Raw genomic sequence first — 14,845 nt, forward strand, 5'->3', positions numbered from 1 at the left:
CAATGGGTATATGTCAATGAGTAAATCTGTATATGTCAATTGTTATATGTTAATACATAAAGCAGGATATGACAATGAGTATATGTCAATAAATAAGCCAGCACACATCAATGAGTATCATCAATAATTATACCAGTACATGTCAACGAGTATATGTCAATGAGTAAGCTAGTATATGTCAATAAGTGTACATCAATGATTAAATGTGTACATCAGTAAGTACACATTAATGAATAAACCAATATATGCATATGGTTTTACACTTTCTTTCTGAGCTCACCTCAATAGACATCAATGTCACATTGGGCAGATTCTTCCCTGGCCCTGAGTGGCACAGGCTATGGCAAGAAATTTGGAGAACTGCACGAGATATTGAGCGAAGCCTTTCTCAACATCAAGAGAAACAAGTCACATTTTCCAACCAAGTCCTAGATGTCGAGACGAGATCCTTATTAGTGAGCAATGAGATACCTATTAATGGGAACTATAGCTCATTATCATCCTCATTACTATAGAACTGCACTGTCATTTTACAACCCACTGGACAGAAACTGGATGCCGAGAATTCCCAACAAGAGCACCACAGTGGGTCCCGGGTGACTCCAGCTTGCCACTTGCTCCTTTGGACCATCAGCAGGCATGCTCCAAGGGCAGTGACAGCAGCTTCCCATATCCACAGACATTAGCATCTGACACATGCCAGCCTAACCGTATTATCATAGCACATCTCTGATCCACTTACTGTACCCTTCTATACTTTAATGCTGCACTTTGGAGTGCAATGGTACCTCTCATTGGATTGGTGCTGCAAGAACACTTTACGGACAGGAACAGATACTCAGCTAATAGTTTGGACCAGGCGACATGGCTGAGTTTCTTGCTTGCTCACTTGGAACACACTTTCTTTGCATCTCTCTGGAACCTCATGACAACCTCATGCCTTTCTGGTATCTTTCCAATACAGTCAGTCAACAGCAGCGTTTGCTGACAGTGCAGAAGCTTGGACACAGTTAGTCTTCTGCTTGAGTTTTTCAGTATCAGGAGGTCCATATCACTACAGTCCAGGCTGTGGGCCACAGTCGGCCCTGGAGACCCAATGTGATCAATCAGGGGATTGTGGATCGACATGGAAATCCGTCCAGGGTCTGGTCAGATATCAGGAGGAGAAAGTGCAGACTGCAGATGCTGGAGATCAGAGTCGAGAGTGTGGTGCTGGAAAAGCACAGCACATCAGGCAGCATCCGAGAAGCAGGAGAATCAACGTTTTGAGCTTAAACCCTTCAGCAGGTATCAGCCAGGATGTTCCATTCTAGTCGGTGAGAGGAGTGGACAATGGTCAGTCCTGGAGGTCTGTGTAGTGAAGTTCAAGAGTGGAGGAGGACCATGATTAGTCCTGTTGTATTGGGAAGTGGGACAAATAAATGTGGGGAATCAGACACAGCGACCTGGGATGCTGAGGAGACAGTGTAGGGAGGAGATTTGATATATAAGGGTAGTAGATAGTAGTACATGGGAGGGTATGGCATGCTGTAGAGGGCAATTAGTTATATGTGTCACTAGCACTGTGGCCTCGATGGGAGGAATGTACATCATTACAGTGAGGATGGGTAAATCAGGCTCAGAATATAAGGATGAGAGTTAGAGCAACTCTGGTTGATGGTAGGTGGGACCATCAGTAGTGATAGGGTGTCCAGGGAGTGCCAAGTAGTAAGGGACTTGGAGGGGCCGAGGTTTTCGATGACCAGGCCAAGCATGGCCTTCCGTGATCTCCTGCGAATGGTAAATGGTTGTGACCCCACCCAAGTGGGAGGAGTCAGTGCTTTTCTTTCTGGGCCACAAAATGAGCTCCACTCGTGAGTGATGGGCAGGCCTTCAAGGGACATTTTCATCAATCCCTCACTTGCCTTGTACAGGTTCAGGACACTTGCAATCTCATCATCATGCACATGAAACATATGCAGTACCTGACTGGGTGAGGTACAAATGCAAGACTCAAGCAACTCTCACCATGTCTGGGTCCTTGCAAATTGAACATAGGCTACTCTGTGAGGCTGAACTGATCCCAGGTGACCCTAAAAGAGGCACCTATGGGTCACAAATCACAAAATTTATGGAGGACCACAGAGGCACATAACTTGACACTCTCTAAGCTTAATCTCTTATGTGTGATGATTGCTTTTATAGTTGATGTGGGACTGGGAGAAGAAAGATTCAGTTCTTATACAGCACCTGCGATGTCCCACTGTCTGTTTGCGTGTGACTGGTGGTGCTTTTACTGGAATAGGTCCCATGTCAAAGTTCCATGTTGAGCTAGTTCCATGGCCCTCATTGTCAGAGTGCTCTCTATCTCACTGTATGGGGCAGCATGCAAAGTTGTCATTTGTGAGTGAATCAAATGCTGACTACTGGAATTACTAAGGACCTGCTTTGTGCCTTGCATTCCCTGTTCAGCTTCATTGCAAGAGTGACAGATAGATCCAACTACAGTAAGTGTAATCATTGCAGGGCACTGATGACAAATGAAGGTGGAGCAGATGCACCAGCGAGCCCAAGACTAAAGGCAATGCACAGCAATGCAGCATGCTCATGAAGAAGATGCAGCTGAAGAAGGGCCACAGCCTTTCATCCTTGATGCTACTTCTTCCTGACGAGTGAGGTATAATGTCAGTGCAGAACTGAGCATGTCACTGTGCTAACTGCTAGAGTGGGGCCTGTGACCTAAAGGGGCAGGTGACCATCTTACCCCAGTAGTCATTAAGGAGACAAGAGCATTGAATTTATGCTTGTGCGTGGGAAATCATGGCTCACAAACTTGATTGAGTTTTTTGAAGAAGTAACAAAGAGGATTGATGAGGGCAGAGCAGTAGATGTGATCTATATGGACTTCAGTAAGGTGTTCGACAAGGTTCCCCATGGGAGACTGATTAGCAAGGTTAAATCTCATGGAATACAGCAAGAACTAGCCATTTGGATACAGAACTGGCTCAAAGGTAGAAGACAGAGGGTGGTGGTGGTGGAGGGTTGTTTTTCAGACTGGAGGCCTGTGACCAGTGGAGTGCCACAAGGATCGGTGCTGGGTCCACTACTTTTTGTCATTTACATAAATGATTTGGATGGGAGCATGAGAGGTACAGTTAGTAAGTTTGCAGATGACACTAAAATTGGAGGTGTATTGGACAGCGAAGAGGGTTACTTCTGATTACAACAGGATCTTGACCAGATGGGCCAATGGGCTGAGAAGTGGCAGATGGAGTTTAATTCAGATAAATGCGAGGTGCCGCATTTTGGGAAAACAAATCTTAGCAGGACTTATACACTTAATGGTAAGGTCCTAGGGAGCGTTGCTGAACAAAGAGACCTTGGAGTGCAGGTTCACAGCTCCTTGAAAGTGGAGTCGCAGGTAGATAGGATAGTGACGAAGGCGTTTGGTATGCTTTCCTTTATTGGTCAGAGTATTGAGTACAGGAGTTGAGAGGTCATGTTGCGGCTGTACAGGACATTGGTTAGGCCACTGTTGGAATATTGTGTGCAATTCTGATCTTCTTCCTATCGGAAAGATGTTGTGAAACTTGAAAGGGTTCAGAAAAGATTTACATGGATGTTGCCAGGGTTGGAGGATTTGAGCTATAGGGAGAGGCTGAACAGGCTGGGGCTGTTTTCCCTGGAGCATCGGAGGCTGAGGGGTGACCTTATAGAGGTTTACAAAATTATGAGGGGCATGGATAGGATAAATAGGCAAAGTCTTTTCTCTGGGGTTGGGGAGTCCAGAACAAGAGGGCATAGGTTTTGGGTGAGAGGGGAAAGATATAAAAGAGACCTAAGGGACAACTTTTTCATGTAGAGCGTGGTATGTGTATGGAATGAGCTGCCGGAGGAAGTGGTGAAGGCTGGTACAATTGCAACATTTAAGAGTCATTTGGATGGGGAGATGAATAGGAAGGGTTTGGAGGGATATGGGCCGGGTGCTGGCAGGTGGGACTAGATTGGGTTGGGATATCTGGTCGGCATGGATGGGTTGGACCGAAGGGTCTGTTTCCATGCTGTACATCTCTATGACTCTATGACTCTATATACAACTGGTCCCTTCCAAGGATACACTGGAGATCTGCCTGGGATCTCTCAATCGTCCACCCCCTCCAAGACTTCAGTTTCCCCGGCCCCCAACGCCTCATCTTCACCATGGATATCCAATCCCTCTACACCTCCATCCGCCATGACCAGGGCCTCCTAGCCCTCCGTTTCTTCCTCTCCCGACGTCCACAACAGTACCCTTCCACCGACACTCTCATTCGTTTGGCCGAACTGGTGCTCACCCTTTACAATTTCTCCTTCGAATCCTCCCACTTCCTCCATACCAAAAGGGTAGCCATGGGCACCTGTATGGGCCCCAGCTATGCCTGTCTCTTTGTTGGCTATGTAGAACAGTCCATCTTCCACAATTACACCGGCACCACTCCCCACCTCTTCCTCCGCTACATTGATGACTGCATTGGCGCCACCTCGTGCTCCCGCGAGGAGGTTGAGCAATTCATCAACTTCACCAACATATTCCACCCTGACCTTAAATTTACCTGGACCATCTCTGACACCTCCCTCCCCTTCCTAGACCTCTCTATCTCCATTAATGACGACCGCCCTGATACCGACATTTTTTACAAACCCACCAACTCCCACAGCTACCTGGATTACACCTCTCCCCACCCTACCTCCTGCAAAAATGCCATCCCGTATTTCTAATTCCTCCGCCTCCGCCGTATCTGCTCCCAGGAGGACCAGTTCCACCACAGAACACAACAGATGGCTTCCTTCTTTCGAGACCTCAATTTCCCTTCCCACGTGGTTAAAGATGCTCTCCAACGCATCTTGCCCACATCCCGCACCTCCGCCCTCAGACCCCACCCCTCCAACCGTAACAAGGACAGAAAGCCCCTGGTGCTCACCTTTCACCCTACCAACCTTCGCATAAACCAAATCATCCGCCAACATTTCCGCCACCTCCAAACAGACCCCACCACCAGGGATATATTTCCCTCCCCACCCCTTTCCACCTTCCGCAAAGACCGTTCCCTCCGTGACTACCTGGTCAGGTCCACGCCCCCCTTCAACCCACCATCCCATCATGGCACCTTCCCCTGTCACCGCAAGAATTGCAAAACCTGCGCCCACACCTCCTCCCTCACCTCCATCCAAGGCCCTAAAGGAGCCTTCCACATCCATCAAAGTTTTTCCTGCACATCCACTAATATCATTTATTGCATCCGTTGCTCCCAATGTGGTCTCCTCTACACTGGGGAGACTGGACGCCTCCTAGCAGAGCGCTTTAGGGAACATCTCTGGGACACCCGCACCAATCAACCACACCGCCCTGTGGCCCAACATTTCAACTCTTCCTCCCACTCTGCCGAGGACATGGAGGTCCTGGGCCTCCTTCACCGCCGCTCCCTCACAACCAGATGCCTGGAGGAAGAACGCCTCATCTTCCGCCTCGGAACACTTCAACCCCAGGGCATCAATGTGGACTTCAACAGTTTCCTCATTTCCCCTTCCTCCACCTCACCGCAGTTCCAACCTTCCAGCTCAGCACCGTCCCCATGACCTGTCCTACCTGCCTATCTTCCTTTCCACCTATCCACTCTATACTCTCCACCCCCCCCCGACCTATCACCTTCATCCCCTCCCCCACTCACCTATTGTACTCTATGCTACTTTCTCCCCACCCCCACCCTCCTCTCACTTATCTCTCCATGCTTCAGGCTCTCTGCCTGTATTCCTGATGAAGGGCTTTTGTCCGAAACGTCGATTTTACTGCTCCTCGGATGCTGCCTGAACTGCTGTGCTCTTCCAGCACCACTAATCCAGAATCTGGTTTCCAGCATCTGCAGTCATTGTTTTTACCACGATCATACCAAGTCCATTCCCTCTGCAATTTCTGCCTGATCACACTGCTTCATCTCATTTCCCTGTGGCGAGGTCAGTGCTGCAGACTGTAGGCTATAGGATTCTGCAACACCTCAGGTGCTGAGTGTGGCAGCCTGTGTACATACCATATTGAGGGAGCCATTTGACAATGCGGCTCAGATATTCAAAGGAACCAGCTTCCATCTCATTAATGTGCAAGTCATCCGTGATCACTGATACGCACCTGTGTGAAGTTTGTCCACAGTCCCCTGGGGGCTGACATGATACCCAGATCCTTGAGAACTCTGGTGTTTGTGCCAAATTTGAGAGGCCAGATATCTTGCAAGAATGGTTTCTGGGGTACAATGGATGATTCTGTTATGCAACTCCTTGACTGAGGTGCAGTGTATATCCAATGCAGACAATTCTTTGACCAGAGTCATGACAGAGCAAATGACAGACCTCTTGAAGATGAGGTTCCTTGGATTGGTCTGGAAGTGCCTTGCAGTATACTCCAAACAGCGTGCTACATCATCCTAATATGCTGTGCTCTGCATAACTGGACCAACCAAAGATGGAATGTGATGGATGCTGAGGAATTGGGAGAGTGGGAGCGGTGTTCTCAGGAGGAGGGGCATTACCTTCTGCATGCAGCAGCTTTAGGAGCCACAAGTCAAATCGATTTAATTGACACCCAGTTCCAGTAGATGGGAGCTGGGTGCAGGGATAATTCAACAGCATAAAATTGTTGGTGCTGACACAGCAAGTGGTTTGTTTCTGTTCTGAGAGGTAAATTCAGCCTCTGCAAAATCGTCCACAATTCTTTGTAAAATAAACTTTTTATTACCTGGCACGTAAGGGACCAGGAGTGTGCTGATTGGTCAAATATTCCAGATAATCAAGAGACCCACATAATCAATGTGAAAATCTAAACTAAGTAACAGAAACATTATTCAGGGGATATACATATTACTGTTACAGCATAAATCATTGAACGAATAATGCAACTTTGCCTTAAATAAAACTTTAAGGCAGAGAGCCCTTTACCTTCACACCATCTACTGACTGCTCAGACATCATGGTAGATTGTGGGGTATTTGAGGAGAAATTGACTTGAAATCGAATCAATGGTTGGTATTTTGTGTGGACATTCGATTGAACAACAAGCATATTTCAAGTTAGGTTACTAAATTAAAAACTATAATAATTGGACAGAATCATACAGTCGACTTCACAGTATTTGAGGTATATCATTTTTTGCCGGTTTGTCAAGGGAGTGCTGGTTAAAACAAAGTTTGCTGTACTTAAACATGGATGAAGAAATCACGGTCAATGCTAACTGCCAGAAATTCATACCTAAATTTGTTTTTTACTGAACCCAGAATTCTATCATTTAGAATTTAATACCGCAGTCAGACATTCTGGGCTACTTTTCCAAGGGCGAGAAATTAAGAGAGAAAGTTGAGGACAGGACTGACTTTACAATCAGTAATGTCTATTTGCATTCATTTTACAATCCTGCTCTCATCAACACCCCCATTAAAAGTGAAGTCCTGATATCAAACTGTTCTTGGCATAAGGTAACCTGAACCACCACGTTCACAAAAAAAAAACTCTTGCTAAGTGCAAAACAGAGAGACAAACTAATTCTGAATAAACTACAGCTCCTGTAAAGGTCCTGAAGAAACAAGTAAAACATTGAATGGTGAGTTGTTGTGATGCAAAATGCAGATAACATTTAATGGAAAGCAATGAATTGGGAAAGGTACTCATTATTTTTAAGGTCTCAGCTTCCAGTGGAGCGCCTATTTCTGACCACTTTAACATGCTGCTGTAGTTCAGTTCATAACTGCTTATGGAACTGTCAAATAGAATGTTGGCTTTGTTCTAAGGCAGTGAGTCTTAACAAGGAGTCTCCAGCCATAACTTCTCAGGCTGTTAGTCACAAACCTTTTGCCAAGATGATGTTACAAAAGACAACTGCAGCCATTGTCAATTCCTCAAAGGCAACGCTTTTCTTTGGCTTTCTTTTTCAATGTCGCTGCTGCTTTTTAAACACACAACAGATGATGACGGTGTTGTCATTCTCCATTTTAATGCCTTTTGAACCTCGAGGATGGTGGAATCATTCTGGCACGATGCCAACAATAACTGAAATGCCAGCTCTCGTCAAGGAATGCCGTAGTGATGCTCCAGCAAAGATTAAAAAGCCAGCAACCAAAGACAAGTCAGTAGAGAGTGGGTTTTAGCCCCCAAGGGCAGATGTGAAGGTTAAAATGCTTTAAATTTCCACTCTGACCCCAGTCCATCACATATTGCTTTAGCGGATGTGTGTGGGAGCTGGTACACTATCAATCAGTGGGTTAGCCATTGAAATCTTTTAAGGAGGCCACATGTCTCTATTTTAACAGGAATTTAAGTTTTAATAGGGAGGCTGGGATTTCTGTTAAAGAAGGTGAGAAGATATCTTTCCTGTACGTTTATCAGCTCTGAGCAGCAAATTCTTTCCTCCCGGCCTGAGTAGATATCAAGTTATTCTGCTTGACTTCCTTCAGGTTTCAAGCTCAGTTGATTGCAGGCAATAGAGCGCAGCAGCAGCCCCATCTCAATTCTTCAATAGGTCTGAAGCTCTGTTGCTCCCTGTTGTCCAATACCCTCACATTTGCCTTTCCTCAGTACCAACAGTTTTCAGAATCCACCAGGAAACAATGCTTTATATTAGAGATGTATGTGAAATGTGTACGTCTTTCTTTCTTGTATTACGAGACAACTTTTCTTCTTTCACTGAGTTCATATTGGTGGCAGTGGAGTCGGACGCTTCAGTCAGAGCACGTCTGGTACGTCCATTCCTTTCTTTTTCTCTTTTTTCTTGTTTTTGTTTCTTTTTCCCTCTTCTCTCTTCTTTCTTCTCGGACTTGGACTCCTGGCCTCAGCGTGGACTCAGTGAGGCGTTCTTTCAGTTAGTGTGGTGGTCTCTTGGCCTGGCGTGGTGGTCTCTCAGCCTGTTGACGTGGTCTCTCAGCCTGGCATGGTAGTCTCTCGGCCTGGCATGGTGGTCTCTTGGCCTGGCATGATGGTCTCTCGGTCTGGCATGGTGGTCTCTCAGCCTGACGTGGCAGTTCTAGGCCTGGCATGGTGGTCCCCCAGCCTGACTTTGTGATCTTTCAGCCCAGCGTGGCCTCAACATGGACTTCCAACCACAAGGTGATTCCAGAACTGTCTCCAGGCCTCGAAGGCCTCGAAGGCCTCGAAGTGAAGTTGGCGCCATTTGGAGTCAGGGCCCAGTGCGAACTGGAGGCTAGGTGCTGGCCTGGTCTGGGTTGGAAGGACTAGTGTTCTGAACTTTTTGTTTCTCTATTTTTCTAATTTGTTACTACAATCTGCAGTGTTGGACTTTCTATTTCTTTACTTCTCTATTCTCTTTCCTGAGAACTTGTACTGAAGAAATTGTACCCAGGCAACCTGTACCTAAGATTGAACTGCTGTATAGCATGGAGGATTGAAAGGATGATTTCTTTGTTTTAAGCTTTGTAAACATTGTCATGTTCCAATTACACTATTTCACTGTGACCTTTCCCTTTGTCTCTGTTTGGATGTGAAGGTTCGGGAGGAAGAATGCAGAGAAGCAACACTACACATACAGGAGCCTGTTGGCACACACTGACTCACAGATACTTTCACAGTTTGACTGCACACCCAGACATTTCTAATGGAAATCCTCAAGATGGTTTGGTCTACAAAACCTCAGAGGCCATCACAGAGTTTGTCCTGGGGTTGGAATTGCAATCAATCCAATCTGCCAATTACCCTGCAAATCACAAAGACACTGTGTTTCTGCTCTGCGCCAATCAATCAAGTCAAGTTGCCATAGTCTTACCTTAGGTGAGTGAGAGGTTGAGGTGGAGAGTCCTTCATGTTAACCTCAGATGGTGATGGGAAATGCAGTGATATTGAATCACAGAATGGATTTGAATGTCACTACACCAGTTATCCAATTCCACACTTCCCTGATCGTTCCCTTTGAATTAAGTCTCTTTACAATACTCTCTTAAAAATATAAAAATAATCATTAAATCTTAACCCTTCAGGCAGTGCATTCTAAAGTGTAACTTTCTGGCCAAAAATCCCCTCTGGTTCTTTCTCTTTGTATGTTGTATTTGACATTAAATACAAGAAAAGAAAAATTCACAGGGCAGAAAACATTAGCTAATGATGCATTCCGTCATACATGGCTTGTTACAAAATATAACACACTAAGGCATGAATTTCCATTGCAATTCCATTTCTAGAATAGCCACCCTTGTACCTAGCAGAAATACGGGAGGTTTGTACTTTATACATCTGTGGCTGCAGGGCATTGGAAACTTTCATTACTGGAAGTTCCAAGTGCAACATGCAAGTTTCAGACATTTGAAGAAAATCTAAAGCTATCTGAGATACAGTATGGTTTTGGAGAGAAAAATTACCCCTTTGAGATAGTTCTAGGTATCTCTTTCACAGAGGTCAGGTATCCTTTGAGATTGTTAAGAATAGACATCAATATACATAAAAAGTGGATTAGCTCAATGGGACTGTCATGTTTTTGAGTCTTGCAAGTTCCCAGATGTTTTAATATTTGAAGAAACTATCCAGCCTGCTGTTTTAAAAATGGGTGCTTGCTATTTCAGTCTTTGTTGACATAAGCCTGAGGATTATTATAAGTGGAACCTCAATTATTGGAACAAGATGGGCTGGCCCTATTTTATTCGGATAATTGATTATTCGGTTAATTGAATCAATGCCTTTCCTCTGGGGCTCAGAGTTTTCTGTCAAGTCCGTTCCCCGTTCAGGAGATGAGGCAGCAGCACACCGCACGCGACTCGCCACCCCCAACCCCATCCAACACCGCCACCCCCGCCCATCCCCCTCGTCTAACACCGGCCTCCCCCCACCCATCCCCAACCTCATCCAACATGGACCCCCCACCCATCCCCCAACCCCATCCAACAATGTCCTCACCTGTCTCTACCTCCACCCCCAACCTCGTCCAACACCGCCCCCGTCCAACACCGCCCCCCGCCCACCCCCCAAACATTTTCAGCACCGCCCCCAACCTTGTCCAATACTGTACTCCCCCCCCACCCTGTGTGCCCCACTGCTCCCCTCCCTGTGCTCCCCCCCACCCTGTTTGCCCCCGCCCCCTCTCTGGGGCAGTCAGACTGGACACCAACAACAAGACTGCTGCTGCTGCCTTTAGGCAGGTGTGTCTCCAAGTAGCATGTGCATACACGCACACACACACACACAGACACAGACACAGGCACAGACACACACACAACTTTTTACTGCAACTTTTTGACAGGTTCCACCTTTGCCTGTACAGGACATTGTTGGAGAGATTATCTGGGGAAGCGAGGTTCAGGGTACATGCCTGTGTAGTACTCCAGGGAAAGTGTGGGGAGAGGGAGGGCGGGAGGTCAGTCATTTGGAGACAGTGCCTGGGCTCCCATCGATGTCCAGGACTGTTCTCGGCAACATTTCAGTAAGTCAAGTTCACTTTTAATCACTGGAAACAAAAGACGCGATCAGTGTTGAAACACCTCTTTGTTGTAATGTTTCTATCAGGACTTCGAGATCTCCTTCTGATAACCCGATATTCAGATAATTGATATTTGGATAATTGAGGTTCCTCTGTATAACATTATTTCTGCTAGTTTGCTTCCACAATCTATCCTTATTAGATTGGTTTTACTTGTGGGTGATGGGGTGTTTGTGAACTGTAAGTTTACAGTTTGATTGAAATCTCAAAGTGGTTGTAAAATGTTTTTCTCTCTTTGATGCATGTCTATGAACAAATTTTCAAATTTTCATTAGGGATGAGGTACTTGAAGTAAATGTTTATTTTCATAAGGAAATTAGTATTTGAAGGGATTTAAATGACATCTTTTTTCACGATGTGAATAGACCTTTGAAACTATACCTTATTTCATTTCACTGTGTCTCCTGAGATCTGTTCTTGCAGAATATTGAAAAATTTGGTATGATGTAAAATTAAGAGGTGGTCAGTATGTGTGGCATGAGTTGCCACTAAGTTGGTACAGGGGTTATAAAGGGTCATCGGGATGACTGGGGGCCTGAGTTACCATATAGTGTTTGAGGGCCAAATGGGGGTCATAGTTTGTCATGAGTTTGCATGGATGAGACCTGGGGGGAGAGTGGTGGGTGAGTGAATGCTTGGATTGAAGGGTTTTTTTTGTGTGATATTGTTTTTGTTATGACTAGGATCAAGTCCCAGAGCACGGACGTGAGCCTTTTAGCCAGCCCGTTTTGGCACCCAACAGGTCATGTTGCTGTACTTCCGACTGTTTCCAGCATTGGTGGGCCTGACTCCTTCACAAACTCCCCAATCCCCCCATCACTCCAGCACCACCTCCCCCCCCCCCACCTCCCCAAAGAAAAATATAAACACCTGGGTCACTTTGTCCTGAGTTGAGTTTGTGGGTACGCCCCCAACTGATAAACAAAAACCTGTCCTTTGTCAATGGGTTGGAATGTCATTTCCTTCATTGGAAACTGAAGCTTTGTCACTTAAACATATCAAAGATCCTAAGGGGCCATTGTGATTTCTTCATCTTTAACTACTTTGAAATCCCCAGACTCCACATTTCCAAGGCTGAGATCTGGATGACTACTTGGGGGAAGTGACAGTGGGCGATGTCCTTGCTTTGGAATTCAGGAACTCCTGAGTCGTTATTAATGATCTTGTGCTTCTTGGATCACAAGGGTTTCTGTTCAATAGATCAATCACATTGTTAAGTCTTGCTTCATGACAGAACTGGGAATGCTCTCAACTATTAGTTTTCCAGAATCCCCAGGAATCTTCAGCATCACATATGCTGATGGAGTTCTGGAAAGCTTTAATGAAGATATTAACTGGCTTTGTTGGGTGTATTGGAAATTATGTCATGAAGTGGATCTTGTTTGATGCTATCATTAGCAGCTGAGGGCTGGAGCAGAGTGGGGATGGTTATTGGACTGGGGACTGGTGCAAACAGGTCAGTGGATTAAGAGCCTGGTCAAACCACTTGTGGAAGTCCCCTGAGCTGACCTATAGCAATGTAATGTTTCCCTGAAATCTGTTTATTTAACTGCAATATTGATCCTTATAACTTCATTTCTTATCTTCTACCTTATACTATGAATCACTGTAAGGTAATGCAACTTTCTTTCTTTATTACTCTACTTTGTATCTAAGATTTGTACCTAGGTACATGGTGAGGGGGCGACAGTGTGAACTTTTCACTGTTCTTGAGTACATATGACAATAAACCTAATTCTAATAATTTAGCTCAGAATGTTATTTTGGATTGTAGAAATTTCTGTCAGACGAAGACAAGTCGGTGAATATTTTACTTCAACTCTCCTTCTATTCTGCATTCACTCAGAGATTGTTGGGAAGAGGAAATTTGTTTAAACACCAGTTTGTGTAACCTAAGGTACGTTCTCAAATTTTCATGATAAATGAAGCTTTATTACTATTCCAACAAGCAAATCAGGTTGGGAAGAGGGTGATAGTCCTGGGGAGGGAGGATCAGGGATTCTTTAAACATTTTAAAATGCTATCGAGGTGCACGGCTAAGAGAAATTTCCTTATCAATAATTAAAATGGGAACCTTTGCATCTTGTGAAGGAGAGTTGGGAAACGTTTGAAGCAGAGGGAGATACATATAGGTGGAATTAGGTTAGCACAGAGAGGGCTGAATGGCCTCCTTTTGTGCATTAAACCTCTAAGACTCCATGGTTCTACATGTTGATGAATAGAGTTGTCATCAGTTAGTATTGACAAGTGAATGAGTTCCAGTGAATAAATTTACAAAAGGTAGAAGGAAAATACTTACCAAGAAACAAATTGCAAACATTTGGCTCAATTATGAATTATTTGACATGCATTTTTAATTTGATGGGATGAATGAAGTCAATGGAAATGAGCTATATATTCTATACATGTGATAGAACCGCGTGAGAGACACATGACATAAGACAGCTACCCTTGATATCAAGGTAGCATCCCTTGGGACTCAAGCTGAACTTGATATTATTGAGTATGTTAAAGCCATGCTTCCCAATTGGTTTAGGGAGTTTAACCATTAATCTATTACACCATACTAAACCAGTTTAGTGACTGTTCCATACCAAACTAACAACTTAGCTGAGGTTGTCAAATTGGTGGCAATATTCTGGATTTGGATCCTGATGGTTGAGATTGGATATCTACAACTAATGAGTAATTATCCTGAAAAGCGTGGGGAGATGTCGATTGATTGGCCTCCATTGTTATTGCTCCCTACTGTGGCCAGATAACTCACCCACACTCAGTAACAGAGGCCCACATACATACTATTGTCACTTTGGTAAGGAAACAGAGGGAAGGGGAAAAATCATGAGAAACCACAAGAAAAACTTTAATTCTGAAAAAAAGAATTAACTAGAGAAGTGACAATATCATCATGTTACAAGTCTTTCCCTCCATTTGCTCAGGTGGCCAAAAAAAAGTCCCTTTAAAGAGAACTGTCAACTGTCTCAGACTGTAGATCAACAAGAAACTGAACCACGGAGCACAGAAGGGGAGTTCAAACGGGTAAAATTCTCTAAACTGGAGAATGGACCAAAGATTATTCCCTTCTTGAAACAAATGTTTTCAACTTCTGTTATGGATTGATAGATCCTGTCACTGCTCTGGGTTTTTTTTTCACGTCCCTTGCTAATTTTTAAAAACAACAAATGAATCACTTCTACATTCCTGTCAGTGGAATGAGTAGTGGGTTCTCCGACCCCCAGGAGGTCAGGCCTCATTGTTGATTTTCTTCACCCAAACAACAGATGGCGCTCTTACACTTACATCATTTCAAATGGGCCAGACTTGTCAAGGAAAATATGTTGCCTGAAATGACCTAATTTCACAAACTCT

Source organism: Chiloscyllium plagiosum, unplaced genomic scaffold, assembly GCF_037043375.1.
Source record: "Chiloscyllium plagiosum isolate Xiang-an unplaced genomic scaffold, Cpla_swu_hap1 HiC_scaffold_19, whole genome shotgun sequence".
Taxonomy (NCBI): domain Eukaryota; kingdom Metazoa; phylum Chordata; class Chondrichthyes; order Orectolobiformes; family Hemiscylliidae; genus Chiloscyllium; species Chiloscyllium plagiosum.